Below are 7,172 nucleotides of genomic sequence, written 5' to 3'. Positions count from 1 at the left end.
ACTAAGGAGATTATAGCGACACGAACGTCAGCCGGGTAAATAAGTCGTACACTAAGTGGACATCCAGCGGACGCAAGTAAACACTTCCTGTTACACCACGCCACTGCTGCCTCGGTGTAAACACGGAGGACAACAGGAAGTGCTCTACGACCACTAGCTGGACTATGGAGCAAGAAACAGCCGGGGTCCCCGGTGGTCTAGTGGTAAGGGGGTCTGGAACGTTCCAGCGCCTCGGCTGGGGCTATTCGCCCTAGCCGGGCCGGGGTTCAATCCTCGGCCGGCGCTGGAATTTTCAGACTTCCGAACACTAGCCTCCACCTCTGCCTTGGCATGTGGCGCATGCCGGGTACCCCCGTGGGGTCCGTGCTTCGGGTCCCACGTGGAGCTCACTCCCACACTACAAACTAAACCTGGTTATGCTGGTGCAAGCATTTTAAATTTTAATTCACACACTTTCTTCACCAGACCACATCTACATATATTTTAAGGTACTTAATATATCTCACTATGGTATCAGTTATATTTGTAGGAAACTATGAAACAAAAACCTTACCAAAAAAATGATTTTTGTTATCCTTCGTGTGCTGAATACTTCTGAGGTAAATACCCAAACATCTGCCATTTTCTTGTAGTTAACAATGAATATTCGAAAAAAGTTTATCATACTGATTCATATATTACATAATGTATTTTACTCATTCTCAGTGCTGAAAAAGCAGTAATTATTTCAAAGTCATAAGAAAATGCAAAATATTGTATCACAAGCCAACAAGGTGTTCTTTTTTGTATCATGATTTACTATGCGATTAATAAATTCTGTATAATAAATCGTTTCGTAACAATTGACAATACCTTTTAAAAATACATTGTTTTCACTTATTGCATTTTCAAAAACTAAAACAGGCCTTTTTTTCTCAAATTATTCTAGTGTCAAAATGAGATGTTTGATTTTACACAGGTCACTAATGACATAAACTGTTTTTTTTATAAAAACGATATTTCTCGTGGTTTTATGTGAGCTGAATGCTGTATCAAACAGATAACACTTAAAATTAATAAGAGGAATTTCTTGGTGATTTTACTAACACGCCCATATAGTTCATATAATATTTCGATTAATAGTTACATGACTACCTCTCTGCCTCTACTTTTTGTAAAAGTATCTTGTAGATCAGAGAAAAAATTGTATTACTACCTCTCCAGGTTAAGTGCAGTTCAATGAAAGAGATTGTAAAGGCCGTACCGAAGATGCAGAATATTACGTTCTCTGCAAGGCATTTGCCATCAGTAATGAGTGAAACTGTAAAATAGAAATAAGGGCTGAAAAACGCCTATTACTGTTGTACTATTATATCACTAACGTTGCACTGCATAAACTTACTTACAGTTCTCGTTGCTGTTCAATATTCTTTAACTCACTATACTGTGCGATTATGTTGTTAACATTTAATGTAACAGTAGTCCTGTACCGAGCCACATATCCATTTTTAATGCTTAAAAGTGTGGACCAAACTATTAGTAATACTAAATTACGAAGAGGGAATGATGAATGTAACATGCTGCGTACATTAATGTCGCTCGAGATGTAGTTTGCATTATATGTTATCAGAACAGAACTATTTTGTAATGTGTGAAATACACAAAAATACGGTAACAGACAAACCGAGCAGTGATGCCGTAATCTGTTTTGTAATAATAGTGTAAAGGAAGAAATAAACAGCAACTAGACATTTAAGTCACTCAATTTTCGCGGCCATTTTGCTGTTCATCACTTCGCTGCTAGATGTCGCTACTAGTTCCTCACACACTCAGTTGTCTGTAGTGCAGGGCTTCGCCACCAGAAGGCTCTATCAGCACCGGCGAGGACTCACTCTGTCGACGTTTGCTGCTTCACTCCTCAACATCTATGCTAACTGACGTGACTGCTAAATTTTCAGACTAAACGAAAAAAATAACACCAACACCAAATAAGGCAAATAGTGATAAGTGCGGATACTATCGAACCATCACTTTCATACGTCCTGGCTGAAAATACTGATCCAAAATATTTACACAGGAATTAGAGGAGACGAGCTAGAGGAAAATCGATTTTAGAGAACACACTAGCTGCTAGAGATCGGTTGAAGAAATTCAACCCATATTTATAACATCTATAGATGTTACAAAATAACTTCTGACAATTTTGAGCAAAATATACAGTTTGAATTTAAGATGATGCAACCAGCGACAAAATACAGTGAGCGGCATGTTATCTAGAGCTCTGCCAGAAATCAGACAGCAATTTTAAGACTTAAAAGACATAAAGGAAAGCTGGCAGTTGATAGTTGAGAAGAGAGAGTGAGAGAATGAAAGTGAGAGAATGAGAGAGACAGAGAGAGAGAGAGAGAGAGAGAGAGAGAGAGAGAGAGAGAGAGAGAGAGAGAGAGAGAGAGAGAGATAATGGGAGGGGGGGGGGGCGGTTCGGTTCTAGCCCATTCACCCATGTTATTCACTTTGCATACAGAATGTTTCACACGTCGTGCTACACACTTATCGCGTCTGTAGAGGGGACCTACCAGATGAAGTTTTACATAGGAATCGATGTCTGGAAACGTCATCCAGCGACGCTACAGGGTATCGAAGTTACAGGCGCTGGAGTCTGTAAAATATGTGTACACAGAAAGATTCAATGAAGATGTTACCAATTTTCTATGATGATGGAGATGGATAAATCTATAAATTTGAGGTTATGTCCCTATAACGGAAAATTGGAAGAGAAGACATTCCTGTTACGTGTGACAGGATCTACCGGTAGTGTTGTAGCTGAGATGTAGGGCAGGAAACTTTCAGAGGTGGTAGTATGGACCGAATGTCCAGTACACATGGGCTGTAAAATGCATACCTTAAGAGCTGTGAGGACTTGTTCACTAGCATAAAACATATCTCCACTGCTGAACAAGTGCTCATAGCTCCTCAGGTATGCATTTTGTAGCCCATGTTTACCGGACATTTTTTCTTACTTTGATCCATACTACCACCTTTGAAAGTTAGCAACAACAGTACCAGTACTTGTATTCCGCCGTCAGAGGTATGTAACTTTCGACTCATTCGTTTCCGGATCATGATACATGATCAAATTGATACATGATCACGGCATCACACTCTACTTACATACATTTGCCGGAGCTGGCGCCTGTATTTTGATGCTCTGTAGCCTCGTTAGTTGCATGCATGAGTTACTAGGTAAAATTGCAAGCTCTAGAAATGTGAAACACCTTGTATAAAGAAAGCAACATACGAAACCAACGAGATATTTGGGAAATTAATCGAAGATAAGAAAGAAGAAATAGAAACTGTTTCCAAATCGACCTTTCATTTCGCTGCTGCTGATTTGAAATTTCGTGGCATTTATTCGCTCTGAAGAGGATCGTTTAAACGATGGTCGGAATGTAGTTATTTTAGTTGTTTCACTGTTTTATAATGACATGGCCTAGAACCCAAAATGATTTTCTCCAAGTTGTTTGTAGGAATTCTATCGCTTCTCACCGATATTTTCAGTATGGTACTGGTATTTTTTTTCCTACACCTACCAACTTTAATAGTGCTTGAAATGATGAAAATTGTCTCCATATCAAAAAGTATTAGGTACTGAGACGGTGCTTGGTTTTAATGATAACAATATACAGGAAAATTCAGCCATGTTTCTGCGAAGTTGCATTACGCCGAAATTCTGAAATACATCCGTATATTTCGAATGTCGTACAACAGCTGTAGGTAGGAGACGGGGTACTGCAGAAGTAAAGCTGTTTAGACGGGACGTGAGTCGTGTTTGGGTAGCTCAGATGGTAGAGCACTCGCCCACGAAAGGCAAAGGTCCCGAGTTCGAGTCTCGGTCCCGCACACAGTTTTAATCTGCCGGGAAATTTCATATCGGCGCACACTCCACTGCAGAGGGATCTAATTCTGGAAAGAACTGTATAGTTAGTGGAGAGATACAGGATGTTGCAAAATTCCCGTTAAAAACTTCTAGGGAACTGAGTGACGATATTCTGAAGAGGAGCCCATGTATGGAAAGGTATATCCGTGCTACAGCCGTATAAATACACCTTCGCTAATGTGGTATGCAACAGGGTTATAATCACTGGAGGGGGGGGGGGGGTTACTTACGTCTGATCCTATGCTGTCATTTGACGGCTGTCTCCTCTCTGACCTGGATCGAGTCTCGTTCATGTGACTGTGAGTGTTAGAGCAACATTTCTGAGTACACTTTTGCCGAATACACCGACACGAGTATCCTGTGTGGCCAAAGCGCACAGTACTGGAAGAGCTGCTGGTCGCCTTTATCAAGATCGTTGTCCACAACGTCTGACTCCTCCCCACACGCTTTTCGTTGCCATTGCACAACGTCTTCGACTATGGGTGTCTTCACCGTCAGCAGGTGCGTCTGTGGTGCCCCGTGGAGACGCAGCGCACGCGAATTGGAAAATATATTTATATGGATATTGTGTCTGTTCTTCCGGACATGTGCGAAAGGACGCTACGAATGTAGTGTGTGGACATACAAAGGTGAGAATGTGGGTCTCGCGGGAGTCGTGCGCGAGACAGTCCCTGTAGTCTCACTATCCTCTGTGCCGTCTGTGGCTCAGATGGATAGAGCGACTGCCATCTAAGCAGGAGATCCCTGGTTCAAGTTCCGGTCGGGGCACACATTTTCACCTGTCTTCGTTGATATCTATTAACGCCCGTCAGCAGCTGAAGGAAATAATATCATTGTAATTTCAAATTGGAAAACGCCCTCCTGTAAAACCAGTGTCTCTGAAGACCGATTTTTTTGATTCTTTGGTTATTAAAGAGTGAAACTGTAGAACAATAGATGTACTCGGTCACATCTACACTGAAATGCCAAAGAAACTATTATAATAATACGTATTCAAACACAGAGATATGTAAACAGGCTTAATATGGTGCTGCCGCCGGCAACGCCTATGTAAGACATGTGTCTACCGTAGTTGTTAGATCGGTTACTGCTGCTACAATGGCAGGTTATCAAGATTTAAATGACTTTGAACGTGGTTTTATACTTGGCGCAAGGCCGATGGGACACAGCATCTACGAGGTAGCGATGAAGTGGGGATTTTCCTGTACGACCATTTCACGAGGGCACCGTGAATATCAGCAATCCAGTAAAACAATAAATCTCCAACATCTCTGCGGCCAGAAAAAAAATCGTGCAAGAATGGAATCTGAAGAGAATCGTTCATTGTGGCGAAAGTGCAACCCTTCCGAAAATAACTGAAAATTTCAATGCTTGACCATCAACAAGTATCAGCATGCGAACCATTCATGGAAACATCATCTACATGGCCTTTCAGAGCCGAAGGCCCACTCGTGTACCCTTGCTGACTGCACAGCACAAAGCTTTACGCCTCATTTGGGCCCATCGGTACGAACATTGGACTGTTGATGACTCGTAACATAATCCCTGGTTGGACGTGTCTCATTTCAAAATGTATATACAGTATGGACGTGTATGGGTATGAAGACAACATCATGACTCCATGGACCCCGCATGTCAACTGCGGACTGTTCAATCTGGTGGAGGCTCTGTGACGTTGTAGAGCGTGCGCATTCGGAGTGATGTGGGATCCCTGATACGTCTAGATACATCCTGTCTGATCACCTGAATCCATTCGTGTCCATTGTGGATTCCGACGGAAGTGGGTAATTCCAGCAGGACAATGGAGCGGCCCACACAACCACAGTTGCTACAGAGTGGCTGCAGGAACACTCTTCCGAGCCTAAACACTTTCGCTGGCCACCAAACTCCCCAAACATACTGTACGTTTCTAGTAAATTTTATAGCATTAACTAGCATATCTGGAATGCCTTGCAACGTGTTGATCAGAAGAGATCTCTGCTCCCTCTTACTGTTACGGATTTATGGGCAGCTCTGCAGGTTTTATGGTGTCAGTTCCCTGCAGCGCGACTTCAGCCATCAGTAGAGTCCATGCCACGGCGTGTTGAGGCACTTCTGCGTGCTCGCGGGGACCTTAAACGATATTTCTTTGGCTCCTCAATGTAACAAATTACTTATCAAAGTGACAGCGTTACCAACATGTTTTCAAGTGGTTCTAGTATACGGTACGTCTCGGGAGACAGGTTACAATTTAAAATAAGAGTATTATGTACTCAGTCCCCTCTACAAGTTGTAGCAGGTAGTGATGGGAATTTCAGAACATCCTGTACGTTTCCAGCAAACTGTATAGCCGTTGTCGTATTACAATTGGTATCTGCGAATACATTCCATAATTCGTGACAGATCGCGAGGCGCGACTGCAGAAATCCGTAGCGTTTACCCAGGGGGCGTCTCGGCTACGGCAGCTCTGACGGCTAGTTTGAAGGCCACTTTCAACTAGTGTTGCCAGAGGTGTCTCTTTTTAGAGATTCTACGACTCGCCCCACGTAAGCTTTAAAAAGGAAGACCAAATGCTCCAACTTCTGGCCTCTGCTAACATTTCGAAATACACTATCCTATCAGTGAGTGTACAGACACCTGTTAGTGGACATTAATATGCAGTGCGTCCACCCTTTGTCTTTATGGCGGCTTGAACTCTGCTCGGGACACTAAGTGAGGTGCCTACCGACAATTTACGCACCACACACGGATATCGTATCTACGTGTTTGTACACGCAAGGCAATAAATTGCTCAGCAAGATCGCCATATCTCTCATCAATTTTCAACATCTGGAGCACAATGGGCAGGTTCTTTAAAGCAGGTCGCGATTTTGAGGATGTAACGAACCAACTGAACTGAATTTGGTACGATATCCGTCAGAAGGGTATAAACTAACTTTATCAGTGAATGTCAAGCCTAGTAACTGACCGCGGAAAGGCCAGAGGTGGCCCAACACGTTATCGACTTATCAATTTGTGAAGCTCTTTGTCTTGAATTAATCATCCAGTTTTTCTTCAACTCTAATCATTCATTTGACCCTACACGTACAGTCATGCTCAAAACTATCCTAACGCCCGAATTGAATTTCGCCTGATTCACATGCAACCCACATAACGCAACTGTCTAGCAGGTCCCCTTATCGCTCCTTGGTACAGTCGTTTGACTATTGAAAATGGTTCCAACAAATCACCACAGGAAAACACTGTTCTGTATCGCAATAACTCAAGACGTAAAGTA

This window comes from Schistocerca gregaria, unplaced genomic scaffold (genome assembly GCF_023897955.1).
Source record: "Schistocerca gregaria isolate iqSchGreg1 unplaced genomic scaffold, iqSchGreg1.2 ptg000301l, whole genome shotgun sequence".
NCBI classification, from domain to species: domain Eukaryota; kingdom Metazoa; phylum Arthropoda; class Insecta; order Orthoptera; family Acrididae; genus Schistocerca; species Schistocerca gregaria.
Note: the sequence above shows the minus strand (reverse complement) of the source record.